General features: G+C 49.0%; 1 long non-coding RNA gene across 1 annotated transcript in view; it reads left to right on the forward strand.

Annotated features, from left to right (window-relative positions):
* Nucleotides 1–6946: 6946 nt before the first annotated feature.
* LOC114806471 overlaps nt 6947–15906 on the forward strand; it is a 198782-nt gene continuing 189822 nt past the window's right edge. The window contains exons 1-2 of the long non-coding RNA XR_003754514.2: nt 6947–7070; nt 9180–9265. This is a non-coding gene — a long non-coding RNA (uncharacterized LOC114806471). The remainder of the gene's footprint in view (nt 7071–9179; nt 9266–15906) is intronic.

The raw sequence follows: 15906 nt of genomic DNA on the forward strand, positions 1-15906 counted from the left end.
GGGAGACGGACAGACAAGAACAATGGCACTAAACAGCGTCAAGGGGAAGAACATCTCGTAAAAACAATGGCAACTAAATAGAATCAAGGCGATGTACAATTCATTAACAAAATAAATAGGGTAACGAAAATATATACAGTTGAGCGGACGGGTATAGTGCTGTGGGGATGGGAAGGGAGAGGTGGAGGAGCAGAGGGAAAAGGGGAAAATGAGGCTTTAGCTGCGGAGAGGTAAAGGGGGGATGGCAGAGGGAGTAGAGGGGGAAGAGGAGCTCAGTCTGGGAAGGCCTCTTGGAGGAGGTGATTTTTAAGTAAGGTTTTGAAGAGGGAAAGAGAATCAGTTTGGTGGAGGTGAGGAGGGAGGGCGTTCCAGGACCGCGGGAGGACGTGACCTAGGGGTCGACGGCGGGATAGGCGAGACCGAGGGACGGCAAGGAGGTGGGCGGCAGAGGAGCGGAGCGTGCGGGGTGGGCGGTAGAAAGAGAGAAGGGAGGAGAGGTAGGAAGGGGCAAGGTGACGGAGAGCCTTGAAGCCTAGAGTGAGGAGTTTTTGTTTGGAGCGGAGGTCGATAGGCAACCACTGGAGTTGTTTAAGAAGGGGAGTGACATGCCCAGATCGTTTCTGCAGGAAGATGAGCCGGGCAGCGGAGTGAAGAATAGACCGGAGCGGGGCGAGAGAGGAGGAAGGGAGGTCAGAGAGAAGGCTGACACAGTAGTCTAGCCGGGATATAACGAGAGCCCGTAATAGTAAGGTAGCCGTTTGGGTGGAGAGGAAAGGGCGGATCTTGGCGATATTGTAGAGGTGAAACCGGCAGGTCTTGGTAACGGATAGGATGTGTGGGGTGAACGAGAGGGACGAGTCAAGGATGACACCGAGATTGCGGGCCTGCGGGACGGGAAGGATGGTCGTGCCATCCACGGTGATGGAGAAGTCTGGGAGCGGACCGGGCTTGGGAGGGAAGATGAGGAGCTCAGTCTTGCTCATGTTGAGTTTTAGGTGGCGGGCCGACATCCAGGTGGAGACGTCCCGGAGGCAGGAGGAGATGCGAGCCTGAAGGGAGGGGGAGAGGACAGGGGCGGAGATGTAGATCTGCGTGTCATCTGCGTAGAGATGGTAGTCAAAGCTGTGAGAGCGGATGAGTTCACCGAGGGAGTGAGTGTAAATGGAGAACAGAAGAGGGCCAAGAACTGACCCTTGAGGAACTCCAACAGTTAAAGGATGGGAGGGGGAGGAGGCTCCAGCGTAGGAGACCGAGAATGATTGGCCAGAGAGGTAAGAGGAGAACCAGGAGAGGACAGAGTCCGTGAAGCCAAGGTGAGATAAGGTATGGAGGAGGAGGGGATGGTCGACAGTGTCAAAGGCAGCAGAGAGGTCAAGGAGGATCAGAATGGAGTAGGAGCCATTGGATTTGGCAAGAAGGAGGTCATGGGTGACCTTAGAGAGAGCAGTCTCGGTAGAGTGGAGGGGACGGAAGCCAGATTGGAGGGGGTCTAGGAGAGAATGGGAGTTAAGGAATTCTAGGCATCGATTGTCGACGACTCGTTCTAAGATTTTGGAAAGGAAGGGTAGTAGGGAGATAGGACGATAACTGGAGGGGGAAGTGGGGTCAAGAGCAGGTTTGTGTGTCTACTCACTCTGTTAGATTGTTACACTGTACTCAGCCCCACCATTTGTCTTCCGTGTGGCCTTGGGCAAGTCACTTCACTTCTCCGGGCCTCAGTAACCTCATCTGTAAAATGGGGATTGAGACTGTGAGCCCCATGCAGGATAGGGACTGTGTCCAACCCGATTTGCTTGTATTCACCCCAGTGCTTAGTATAATGCCTGGCACATAGTAAGCGCTGAACAAATACCACAATTATTATTACTCACCCAAGTGCTTAGGCATTACTCGGCACACAGTAAACGTTCAATAAATACAACTGATTGACTGGGAGCAGACTTACTCACCCAAGTGCTTAGGCATTACTCGGCACACAGTAAACGTTCAATAAATACAACTGATTGACTGGGAGCAGACTTACTCACCCAAGTGCTTAGGCATTACTCGGCACACAGTAAACGTTCAATAAATACAACTGATTGACTGGGAGCAGACCCTGCCCCTGGGACCCTTTCTCTCAGGTCCTTTAGGGTCCCCATCCCAACCAGGACCACTAACAATCCGCAAAAAGGATCTGCAAAAAACGGAGGCCACAAGGAACAGAAGACAGAGTGATATGGTGAAGGTGTGGACAATTCATTAACTCAATCGTATTTACCGAGGACTTACTGTGTGCAGAGCAATAGTAATGTTGGTATTTGTCGAGCGCTTACTATGTGCAGAGCACTGTTCAGAGCACTGTTCTAAGCACTGGGGTAGATACAGGGTCATCAGGTTGTCCCACGTGAGGCTCCCAGTTAATCCCCATTTTATAGATGAGGTAACTGAGGCACCGAGAAGTGAAGTGACTTGCCCACAGTCATACAGCTGACAAGTGGCAGAGCTGGGATTTGAACCCATGGCCTCTGACTCCAAAGCCCGGCCTCTTTCCACTAAGCCACGCTGCTTCTCTAAGCGCTGTCTACTAAGCAGTGCAGAGTACAGAGCAGTACAGTACAGAGCAGTGTACTAAGCGCTTGAAAAGTGCAATTGGGCAAGAGATAGAGACAATCCCTACGCAACAATGGGCTCACAGTCTGTGTGGCTGCTCATCAGTGAGGGATTTTCCTTGCTCCTCCCTACTGCCTGCTGGAAGAGAGGGCTTTGAGATCCTCAGAAAGGAGGTGCTAGGGCAACACGGCGATGTTGCAGAAACACAAGGTGGCGGCGTTTGTCAATCAGAAGAGAAAGGCAACCACGCCCCCCACTTCAGCTCCCAGGACGCAGGAATCGATAGCCCGTTTAATATAGCACCGCCCGCCGACCGTCCACACAAGCCTCCCAGTGGGAGGCGGGTAGGCCTGGGTCCTGAGGAGTTGGCCGATGGAATCTGGGAGGACCAGAGCCAGCCACAGGAGGGCAGCGCTGCCTCGTCTTTGCCTTAACGGCCTCTCCAGCCAGAATCCCTGGGCCTCAAGATCCAAAAACGGGAAAAATCACTATTCTCTTTTCATTTTTCAAGAGCCAAACAAAAGGCATAGTACAGCCACTCTGCCGCATCGGGTCTTCACCTGAGAAGCAGCGTGGCTTCGTGGAAAGGACCCGGGCTTGGGAGTCAGAGGTCGTGGGTTCTAATCCCGGCTCCGCCACTTGTCTGCTGTGTGATCTTGGGCCAGTCACTTCACTTCTCTGTGCCTCAGTTACCTCATCTGTAAAAATGGGGATTTAAAAAAAAATGTGAGCCCCTCGTGGGACAATCTGATTACCCTATATCTACCCCAGCACTTAGAACAGTGCTCAGCACATAGTAAGCGCTTAGCAAGTACCATAATTATTATTACCTTGTATCTGCCCCAGGGCTTAGAATGGTGTTTAACATGGTAAGCGCTTAACAAATACCATCATCATCAACATCACCTGCATGATGAAACAGTGTGGCTTAGTGCAAGGAGCATAGGCCTGGAAGCCGGGACACCTGGGTTCTAATTAATAATAATAATAATGTTGGTATTTGTTAAGCGCTAACTATGTGCAGAGCACTGTTCTAAGCGCTGGGGTAGATACAGGGTAATCAGGTTGTCCCACGTGAGGCTCATAGTTTTAATCCCCATTTTACAAATTAGGGAATTGAGGCACAGATAAGTTACGTGATTTGCTCACAGTCACACAGCAGACAAGTGGCATGGCGGAATTTGAACCCAGGACCCCTGACTCCCAAGCCCGGGCTCTTTCCACTGAGCCACGCTGCTTCTCTATTCTCTAATTCTGGCTCCGCCTGGCTTTCACCTATTGTGTGACCCTGGACAGGCATCTACAAACCTGCGATGAGCACTGTAAGCTCCTTCTGGGCCAGAATATGTCTACCGACTCTGTTATACTTTCCAAGCGCTTAGTACAGTGGTCTGAACAAAGTGCTCAATAAATGCGATTGAATGACTGAATGTACTGTATTCCCCCAGGCACTTAGTATAGTGCTCTGCACACAGTAAGTGCTCAATAAATACCACTGACTGACTGAACCTGTCCAGGCTTGTCCTGGGGTGAAAGCAATTTTCCTTAAATGAGTTCTGACTCTTGAGGCTGTCCAAAACAGCTTTTCAGACCACTTCCAAAAAATAAAAACAAAGGGACCTGAGATAGAAGAAACTCATCAAGTAGTGCTCTTCGCTAATGAAATTGCTTCCGATTAATTTGATATTGCAAAATAAATTGCCCCCTGCAATATGGCAATAATGGTGCCACACCTTTACTTCAATCTGAATTTACCTATTAGTGACAAACCCTGATACATTTCCATGATCTAATTTACTTAAGTCTTCATCAGCTGGATCCTTAATGTCAGCAGGAGAGGCGAAAGCTCCCACATGCCTTCAATCAAGGCCAGATCATGGCCTAGAGAGACCTCGGACTAGCACTCTTGTTTGTTTCCCTCTGCTCTCTTCAGCTCCGAGCAGGTGTCCAGTACAGTGCTCTGCCCACAGACGTTCAAAAACCAATCAATGGTATTTACTGAGTGCTTACTATGTGCAGCATTGTACTAAGCACATGGGAGAATACATTACAACAGAGTTGGTAGACACGTTCCCTGCTCTCACAGGGCTGTCTAGAGGGGGGGAACCGACATTAAAAGATTACAGTTACGATTACGAAAACGATTGTGATTATGATTAATGTTACGATTATGGCTATATACATCAGAGGAGTACTGTACTCTCCCAAGTGCCTAGTACAGTGCTCTGCAGAAAAGGGGGGGGGCTCAGTCTGGGAAGGCCCCCTGGAGGAGGTGAGCTTTCCATACGGCTTTGAAGGAGGGAAGTGTGCTAGTTTGGCAGCCGTGAGGAAGGAGGGCATTCCAGGCCAGAGGTAGGGCGTGGGCCAGGGGCCGACAGTGGGAGAGGCGAGAATGAGGCACAGTGAGGAGGTTAGTAGCAGAGGAGCAGAGTATGCGAGCCGGGTTGTGGAAGAAGCAGGGGGGCTCTGGAGGGGCAACTGAGGAAGCGGTGAACACCTTCCCTCCCTTTGTCTTGTCTTATGTTGTCCAGTCTCCTCCGACCTATTGTGACGCCATGGACATCTCTCCCAAAACGCCCCACATCCACCTGCAAACGTTCTGGTAGTGGATCCCTAGAGTTTTCTTGGTCAAAATATGGAAGTGGTTTGCCATTGCCTCCTTTGGCCCTTCAACTTGGGTACCCACCCTCGACACTCTCCCATGCCGCCGCTGCCCAGCAAAGGTGAGTTTTGACTTGCCTTTCGCTGGCTAGCAACTGCCCAAGCGAGAAATGGAATAGGTAGGCCTCCACTTGACTCTCCCTCCTGTAGTCGGGAGACCCTCAGAGAGGCTTCTTTCCTCCCTGTCACTTATTCTCTTCCCCCCAGCCTTTCTCCCTCTCTTCTGCCTCTTTTCCCTGGTCCCTTTCCCTTCCTTCCTCCTTCCTCACTCTGGTCCAAACCCCTAATGGGCTTCACGCCTACCTTGGGTGACCACGTTTCTGCTCGCCTTACCCTCACCGCGTGGAAAGGCAGGGAAACCACGGTGAGCACGACATTATGTCTGGCATGATTCTACACACCCTGCCACTACCAGCAATACACCTCATATACACAGGCGGGCCTGCACCGTGCACCCACGTGCACACGCCTTGCCCTGGGACCGAGACACTGTGCACACGCCTTACCCTGGGACTGAGACACCGTGCACACCTTGCCCTGACACGCAACCTCGTGCACACCTTGCACCAACGTGCAGTCATAATTCAACTGCATTTCTTGAGCGCTTACAGTGTGCACAGCACTGTATGGAGCGTACAAGAGACACAGCCCCTGCCCACGAGGCCCGTGCATCCCCGTGCAGACTCCACGCACGCCTAACCCCGAACCACGGAGCCCACGCACATCTTGCCCCCAGCCACAGGCACCAACGCCCACCTTGGCCCATGCACCAGGCCCCGACCAGTTGGTACTCCATGCCCAGAGCGGCAGACCCCTCGGACACCTTGCCCACCTTGCAGAGAGAAGCAGGCAGGCCGCCCAGGTTGCCCCTTGGCTCGGGCGTGCTCCCTGGGCGGGAGGCGGTGATTGCCCCAGCTGCGGGCCGGGAGGGGGGGGGCACCAGGGGCATGGGGGGGGCGCCCCTCACCTGGTCAGTTGGCGGGCGTCTGGGCTGGACCCGCCAGGACCTGCCCGGGCACGCTTTCGGGGGCGGTTCCTGGCAGTCAGATGCCCGGCCGGCTGCGGGGCGGGGCGGGGCGAGGCGCGCACACACGTGTGTCAGGGGAAGCACGGGGGGGAGGAGGGAAAGAAAGAAAGGAAGAGAGAGAAAGGGAAGGAAGAAAAACAGAAGGAAGGAGAGGAAGAGAGAGGGAAGGAAGGGAAGAGAGAAAAGGAAGGAGAAAAAGAAGGAAAAGAGAGGAGAGAGAAGGAAGGAAGAAAAAGAGAAGGAAAAGAGAGAGAAGGAAGGAAAAGAGAGAAGGAAGGAGAGAAAGAGAAGGAAATAATAATGATGAAATTTGTTAAGGGCTTACTATGTGTAGAGCACTGTTCTAAGCACTGGGGGGATACAAGGTGATCAGGTTATCCCACGTGGGGCTCACAGTCTTAATCCCCATTTTACAGATGAGGGAACTGAGGCACAGTGAAGTGACTTGCCTAAAGTCACACAGCTGACAAGCGGCAGAGACGGGATTAGAACCCATGATCTCTAACTCCCCAGCCCGTGATCTTTCCACTGAGCCACGCTGAGAGAGAGAGAAGGAAGGAAAAGGGAGAGAGAAGGAAAAGAGAGAAAGAGAAGGAAGCAAAGAGAGAGGACAGGAAGCAAAGAGAGAGAGAGAGAGAGAACACGTGCCAGGTGGGGGGATGACGGTTTGGACGACGGTTTGAGTGAGAGCAGCGCCCGGGGTCCCGCTGTGGGTGGGGACTCCCCTTCCTCCGCTTTGATCCTCCTGCCTAATGAAGCCGGGGGCAGCGGCCGATGGCCCCTGGGCCAGGTACAGCGCCAGCCCCCCGGGCGGCCCCCGGCCTAACGGGCAAGGGGAACGGGCTCTTCATCCCCATTTCACAGAAGGGAAAACGGAGGGGCGGTGGGGTGAGCAGACAGGCTTAAGCAAGATCCCACAGCAGGCAGAAGGCAGAGCCGGTATTCTTATTGAGTGCCTACTGCGTGCAGAGCACTGTACTAAACGCTTAGGAAAGTACGGTACGGCTATCAAGAGTCACAGCGTGGCTCAGTGGAAAGAGCCCGGGCTTGGGAGCCAGAGGTCATGGGTTCGAATCCCAGCTCTGCCACTTGTCAGCTGTGTGACTGTGGGCCAGTCACTTCACTTCTCTGTGCCTCAGTTACCTCATCTGGAAAATGGGGATTAACTGTGAGCCTCACGTGGGACAACCTGATTACCCTGTATCTCCCCCAGCACTTAGAACAGTGCTCTGCACATAGTAAGCGCTTAACAAATACAAATACCAACATTATTATTCCCCTCCCACAGTGAGTTTACATTTGAACACAAGTGTCCTGGCTTCTTAGTTCTGGGCTCTTTCCCCGAGGCCGTACCACAGCTGGCCTCTGGAAGAGTATTAGCAGTGATGATAACAGCCAGTATTACTTGTCTGTTCGTTATGGTCATTTAAGCGCTCAGTACCATTCTCTGCATAAAGCACTCAATAAATACAATCGATTGTTTTAAGTGGGTAGCATTCTCTGAACTAGATACTTATAGCTGGGAAAGTGGGCTTGGGGCCCGTGGATAGGCTCATTGAGGAGTCAGGTGGCACGGAGGTCAGTAAGGAGGCTGATATAGTAATCGAGGAAGGGTAGGATAAGTGCTTGGCTTAACGCGATAGCGATGGAAAGGATGGATTTTAGCAATGTTGTGGAGGTTGAACCAACCGGGTTCGAGAAGTAGATTTGGGAATTGTCCACATTGGAGAGGACACCGAGGCATCCTAGTTGGGCCGAGAGATCTCCCACCCTCTCTCTGCTCCAGAAACCCACCTGGCACTTGCAGGGAAGTGTCCCCCCAAAATACATCCTGATTTCATGCTGGAAAATAAAGCTCATTCCAGTCTTTATTGGAAAAAAAAGAGTCACATTTACAAGAGTAGAGGAGTTGAATTGTTTCATGTAGCCCCAGGAAAATAAGGACTGTTTATATAAAGGAAATTTGAAAGGGTTGATAAATTTGTTGACAGTCATAGGGGTAACACTAGGTCTTCTGAGCAAATGTTTCTTGCTAAGAGTCGGCCTGGTCTCCCTTTGGCTCAGAATCACTCTTTTTTATGTTATTTGTTAAGTTCTTGCTATGTGTCAAACACTTCTAAGCTCTGGAATAGGTATAAGTTAATGAGGTCGGACACGGGTTCTGTCCTGCGTGAGGCTCACAGTCACAGTCTAAATAGGAGGGAGGACGGGTATCCCCAATTTACAGAGAAGTTAAGTGACTTGCTCAAAGTCACACAGCAAACAATCGACAGAGCCAACATTAAAACCCAGGTTCTCTGACTCCCAGGCCCGGGGTCTCTACACTAGGCCACGCTGCGTCTCATGAGGTATGAGTAAACCATTACACCAGCCTGAATGTAGGCAAGTTTACTGATGTTGCTGCCATTTCCCTTAAATGAATACTGTGCGCCTGCAGGACCAGAAAGCATTCCAAGAAATATGGGTCAGGGTTAAAGGCCGTTCATCTTTTTATCAGCCTGAAAAATGGCTCTGGCCCTCGACTTCTTTAATGGCCATCTCTTTGGGCTCCATCACGTACTCCCTTGGAGGAACATTTTATTAATAACAATCATCTTTTTGTGGAAATCGGGGGTGACCCCATCTTTCTCATGGACTAACAGCACTGCATTGGTTTTCTCCTAAAGGCAGAGTCAAAACCCATCAACCCTCCAGTTAGGTGGGCCCGGTGGTTCAGTAGGGTTTCAGTGTCAATTCTGTCTTTACCTTGTTTCTGAAGTATCTACCCCAAAGCCAACTTGTTTGTTTAAATATTCCCGTTCAGCCTCCTCCCTCCATTGGTGGCAGACTCTGAGGAACAGGGTCCCGCTCTTTAAATTGTAAGTTATTGATATATATTAATGTCTATCTCCCCCTCTAGAATGTATGCTCCTGGTGTGCTGAAACTGTGCTGCCAACTCTACTGGATTGCACTCTCCCAAGCTCTACAGTACTCCTCTACACACAGTAAGTATTCAATAAATACCATTGCTTGATTGATTCCTCCTCCACCTCCTGTTCCACCTACTCCTTTTCTGCCTCTTCCTCTGCCTCTTCCTCAGCCTCCTCCTCTGCCTCTTCCTTAGCCTCTACCACCTTTTCCTCTGCCCCCTCCTCAGCCTCCTTCTTCGCCTCTTCCTCAATCTCCTCCTCTGCCTTTTTCTCTGCATTTTCCTTAGCCTCTACCACCTCTTCCTCCTCCACCTCTTCCCCAGCCTCCTCCTGAGTTTCCTCCTCTGCCTCTTCCTCAGCCCCCTCCTCTGCCTCCTTATTCTCTTTTCGTATAAGGGAATGCTAATTGGGTTTGCAGACATTTCATTTCATTTCTGAATGTTCATCAGAGGAGTAGAGTAATTACCAGGATGACAATTTGTAAGTCAATCTTGGCTTTGAAGATATGAGACAAAGTGGTAATAACCGAATTCCAAATGTAGATCTAGTTGCATTGAACATTTATGAGCAGCAATAAAAGTGAAGGTTGTAATTGTAGCTGCAGTTTCAAACCACACAACATAATTTTACACACTCAAGCATCTGTTTTAGAATCGTAGCCGAGAGTGTCAGATAATTGGCTTTTTTTTCCCTAGGTCTATCAGTTAGGCACCATCAACTTTATTATAAATTCAAACTGATTTATTAGTAAACAACATTTGGGCTGAACATTGCTATGGTGGGAAAGCCGAGGGAATTTTAAGTCCTCTAGACTTTTGCTGCATGGTGTTAACAGACTGCTGCTTGGGTCTGCTATAACTCTGGGCCGGCATTGTCGGAAGCCTGGGTGCTGCTCCATTAGCGGTGCTCACACAGCAAGGAGGCTCCAGGGAGGGGAGAAGGGGCTTTTACCCACTTGAAATGAGAGTTCTTAATTACGATCTGGAACCCATAGCGCCATGTGATAGCAGGAGAACTTTAAGCTTCCTGAAAATAATCGAGAGATTGATAGGTCTGCTGAGTGACTCTCCCTTCCAAGTAGAGGGACCTCCCTCTTCCATCCCTCTTTTTTTTAATGTGGTATTTTTGCCAGGCACTGATCTAAGCACTGGGGTATATACAAAATCATCAGGTTGGACACCCTCTCAACCCACATCGGACTCACAGCCAATCCCCATTTTACAGATGGGATAAAAGAGGCCCAGAGAAATGAAGTGATTTGCCCAAGGTCACAGCATTCACACTGGGCATTCTACAATGTGTGTGTATGTTTGTGTGTGTGTTGGGGGTGGGGGAGAGAGTGGCGAAGGGGAGTTCTCTTGGAGAAGCAGTGTGAGCTAGAGGAAAGAACACAGACCTGAGAGTGAGAGAACCTCGGTGGTTCTAATCCCAGCTCTGCCAACTGCTTGCTGTGTGGCCCTAGGCAAGCCACTTAACTTCTCTGTGCCTCCTTTTCCTCAGCTGTACAATGGGTATTCAATACCTGTTTTCCCTCCTACTAAGACTCCCTGCCTTAGTTATCTCATCTGTAAGATGGGGATTGAAACTGTGAACCTCACATGGGATAGGGACTGTGTCCAACTCAATTTGTCAGTATCCCACCTCAGCACTTAGTACAGTGCCTCGTGGAGACACCAGCTGGGCCAAAAAGCCACTCAGTGGGCTTGGAAATGAGCAATTCATTCATTATAAGTAGATTTTAAGAGAGAGAGGGGATGTTTGGGGAGAGATGAGAAGAGGGAACGATAGGGAGGGAGATGACTGTTCTCCCCAACAATATTTGTTGAGTTCTGGGTGATGAGAAGTGAACTAAGCAGTTGGGGAACACACGGGCAATCATCTCTTCTGAAGCACATTCGGCAGGGAGCATGTCTACCCACTCTGTTACACTGTACTCTCCCAAGCACTTAGTACAATGTTCTGCACACAGTAAGGACTCAATAAAGATGACTGGTTCTTTACTTGCCACATAAGGCCCCCATCCCATATACACCAAAACTCTCCATCATCAAGAGTTCCGAGCATTCCCAAATCACCTATTCATGCTTCTAAATCCCCTTGGGAAAGCCAGCAGAGTGTTAGTATGAGACTACAGTATTCCGTTAGTGGCAGGACAGAGGGGAGATTTGTCTAATGCTATTCAGTGTGAGAATGAGAAACAGTACCAGAACGCTCAATGCCTTTCCAGGTCAGAAATTTCTTTTCAATAAGTGAAAAATTCCCTTTAGCATGAGAAAGTAATAATAATAACGTTGGTATTTGTTAAGTGCTTACTACGTGCCAAGCACTGTTGTAAGCACTAGAGTAGATGCAAGGTAATCAGGTTGTCCCACATAAGGATCACAGTCTTCACCCCCATTTTACAGATGAGGTAACAGGCACAGAGAAGTTAAGCGCCTTGCCCAAGGTCACACAGCTGACAAGTGGCGGAGCCGGGATTAGAACCAATGACTTCTGACTCCCAAGCCTGGACTCTTTCCACTGAGCCACACTGCATCAGTAAAAACTATAAAAAAGTAAAATCTATAAATCCCCAATCTCTGAAGCCACCTGTTATATATTCAGTTTGGGTGGCTGGTGAGAAATGGCTTTCTCAGATGTGTCACTGAGGGACCTGAGGTTAGGAGGAATTAGCCATCACCTGCGATAATAATTTCCCCTCCTCCTGTGCCCAGAGAAAAACCTGGGGATAAATGAGCAAAATCTTAAAGCCCCAAATGGAAGGCATTTGAGACTTGAGCTAGTAAGAGTTCCTTTTTATTTATGAGGCTGGGTCACCTTTGATAGATCGGCTAGACCTGTTAAGATACAATTTATAGGGTGGGCTTTAGGGAATTCCATCACCTCTACCGCCAGGATCCTCACTCTTTCCCACTTAGAGGATTGATGGTGGTTCCTTCCGGATCATTCCAGTCAATGCTTTCGACGCTTGCCCAAGATATTTCAGAGTTTCTTTCATTTGGGGTTGACTTCCTGAAAGTCCAGAGAATCAAGGTGGAGGTGGCATGTAGAGGTATGGGGCAGGGTTAAGGTGTGCCCATAGAGGGGCAAATGAGAGTGGGTGAGGGGCAAATGGTGGAGGAGAGAATTCTCATCTTCATAGTCCTCCTAGAATCCCACCCCTCCAGATAATTCACAACACCCCAGTGGCTTCAACCAAAAAGCCACTCTTTACATGTTTGTATTTTAGTTATCTCGTCAGCAATTAGATGCATAAGTATATTTATTTGTATGTTCAATTAATTTTTTTTCATGGTATTTGTTAAGCACTTACTCTGGTTCAAGTCCCCTTCTAGATTGCGAGCTCATTGTGGGCAGGGATTGTCTCTCTTGATTGCTGTATTGTACTTTCCCAAGTGCTTAGTACAGTGCTCTGCAGAGAGTAAGCACTCCATAAATACGATTGAAAGAATGAATGAATGAAAGCACCATTCTAAGCACTGGGATAATAATGTTGGTATTTGTTAAGCGCTTACTATGTGCCGAGCACTGTTCTAAGCGCTGGGGTAGATACAGGGTAATCAGGTTGTCCCATGTGAGGCTCACAGTTAATCACCATTTTACAGATGAGGTAACTGAGGCACAGAGAAGTGAAGTGACTTGCCCACAGTCACACAGCTGACAAGTGGCAGAGCCAGGATTCAAACCCATGACCTCTGACTCCCATCAATCAGGACGGACACAGTCTGACCTGGGCTCACAGTCCAAGTAAGAGAAAGAACCAGTTTTGAACTCCTATTTTGCAGATGAGGAAACTGAGGCACAGAGAAGTTGTGACTCGTCCAAGGTCAGCAGCAGGCAAGTGGCAGAGCCCAGGTCCTCCGACTCCCAGGCCCATGCCCTTTCAACAAGGCCATGCTGCTTCAATCAATACCTAATTGACTGAGGCATTACTTCCACAGCATATTTGTAATTCCTTTTATGTCCTTGTTCTTCCTCCTACCCTCACTATTGATAAATAATCCAGCAGGAACCACCATCAAACATGTAAGTGGGAAAGGAGTGGAATGAGTGAGGATCCTCTCTGTAGAGTGAGGGAAGCCCTAAAGCCCACCATATAAATTGTATCTTAAGAGGTCTAGCCCATCTATCAAAGGTGATCTGTTCTCGGTAAATGGAATTGCTGCCACAAATCATTCAATCATTCATTTTCATTGAGCACTTGCTATGTGCAGAGCACTGTGCACATAATAAGCGCTTAACAAATACCAACATTATAGAATAGAACAGAAGTAGCAGACATATTGCCTGTCCAGACTGAGCTTACAACCTTGAGGGGGATAAATCAATCAGTTTCAATTCAAATTTCAATTTCAAATCAGTCGGTGACCTGGGTCTGGCTTGGGGGCTTGAGTGAGTCGAGGGCGAGTGGATTAGGGTGGAGAGGGACGATTTGGGCTGGAATCCCTGGCCTAGCAGAACTGATTCCAGAGGTCTCTTTGAAACCTGGACTCCGGTCTGGGACCAACCAGGAAAAGGACTCCAGTCCGGGAGGAAAGCAAGTTGGACAGATAGAGAAGCAGTATGGTCTAATGGGTAAAGCACAGACTGGGAGTCAGAGGAACTGGGTTCTAATCCTGTATCTGCCACTTGTCTGCTGTGTGACTGTGGGCAAGTCACTTCACTTCTCTGGGCTTCGGTTACCTCATCTGTAAAATGGGGATTAAGACTGTGAGCCCCATGTGGGATAGGGACTGTGTCCAACCTGATTAGCTTGTGTCTGCCCCAGTGCTTAATACAGTGCCTGGCACGTAGTAAGTGCTTAACAAATGCCACATTTATTACTGTTATTATTATATCTGAAAAATCAGCTTTGAGCTGGTATTAGTAATAATTATTACTATTATGATAATAATTATGGTATTTGCTAAGCACTTACTGTGTGCCAAGCACTTAGGAAGTGGACAGGGGTGATTCCCACCCCCACGACCCCTGAGTGACCATCACCGTGCCTGGTCCTTCATTCTTGTATTTATTGAGCCCTTACCTTATGCAGAGCACTGTACTAAGCGCTTGAAGATGTAAGTGACAGCCGTGCCTGCCCCGGCCCTGTCCTTCTTTGGTTGCTAAAGTTTTGCTTCTTCTGGGCCCGAGAATCCCTGAACAGTGTCAGGTACATATTGCCCATAGCAGCTTTTAATAGGCATCATGATATCAATTTAAAGTCAATAACCGAGAAGCCAAATTGCAGGATGAGTCTGAGACCGGATCTCCTGGGATTTCTACTGCCGAGTAAATAACCAACTAAATTTCTGTGTGGAACTAAGAGCTTGTTAGGGGGGCTGCAGAAGGCACAGCCCTTCTCTGAGGAACTGAGCCCATAGCCGTGTCTTTAAAACTTCTTTCTTCAAGTGTTTATAGTACTGACTGTCTCTCCTACTAGACTGTGAGCTCCTATTTTTTAAAATGGTATTTAAATTCTTACTATGTGCCAGGCATTATACTGAGTGCTGGAGTAGATTCAAGCTAATCAGGTTGGGCACAATCCACGTCCCATATGGGACTCACACTCAATCTCCATTTTACAGATGAGGTAAATGAGGCCCAGAGAATGAAGTGGCTTGCCCAAGGTCACACAGCAGAGGGTGGCAGAGCCAGGATTGGAACCCAGGGCCTTCTGATTCCCAGGCCTGTGCTCTATTCACCAGGCCATGCTGTTTCCGTAGTGGGTAGGGAACATATTTACCCACTCTGTTGTATTCTTCTATACGTGTAGTACAGTGCTTTGCGCACAATAAATGCTCAATAAATACCATTGATTAATTGACCGAAGGACAAGCACTTGGAATGTCAGCTTTCCATGGGCTGCTCTTCCCTCTCTACCGACAAGGCTGAACTACCGGGCTCAGACCTCAGCATCTGCAACTTTACTGGTGCAAATGGTGATGCCTGGAAGCTGCTTCTTGTTTGAGGTAGTAGTAATGATTTTAAGTCCTTACTGTGTGCCAAGCAGGTTACTAAGAGCTGAGGTAACCCTAAACCCACAGTTTGGAGCTGAAAATAGTCCCTCCACAAACCAGACCCAGTGATTTGCTTCTGATGTCGGATGGGATGAGGCTTAACTCCTGTCCCACGTAGGTTATTTGTCTCCATCCAGGAAGCTGCGAGGTCCAAGAGAGGGAAGCCTTGCCTCCGTGCCCACTCGGGGACATTGAGGTTTCAGAGCAGTGGTGCTGTCACTGACACATGCCCCCCACCCCCAAATCAGGTCCTTCTGGAACTGTGGCCCTGAGAATTTCTCTTGTAGGGTAGCAGGTTGGGAGAGGGAAAGGAGAGGAAAGAAGTTTGACCCTGTTTATCAATTCATTCAGTCATATTTAATAATAATAATAATGTTGGTATTTGTTAAGCGCTTACTATGTGCAGAGCACTGTTCTAAGCGCTGGGGTAGACACAGGGGAATCAGGTTGTCCCACGTGGGGCTCACAGTTTTTATCCCCATTTTCCAGATGAGGGAACTGAGGCACAGAGAAGTAAGTGACTTGCCCACAGTCACACAGCTGACAAGTGGCAGAGCTGGGATTCGAACTCATGACCTCTGACTCCAAAGCCCAGGCTCTTTCCACTGAGCCACGCTGCTTCTCATGGCTGAGAACCACCAAGCACCAAGCATTTACTGAGTGCTTACTGTGTGCAAAGCACTGTACTAAGTGCTTAACACTGTACTATCAATTAAT

Source organism: Ornithorhynchus anatinus, chromosome X1 (genome assembly GCF_004115215.2).
Source record: "Ornithorhynchus anatinus isolate Pmale09 chromosome X1, mOrnAna1.pri.v4, whole genome shotgun sequence".
Classification (NCBI taxonomy): domain Eukaryota; kingdom Metazoa; phylum Chordata; class Mammalia; order Monotremata; family Ornithorhynchidae; genus Ornithorhynchus; species Ornithorhynchus anatinus.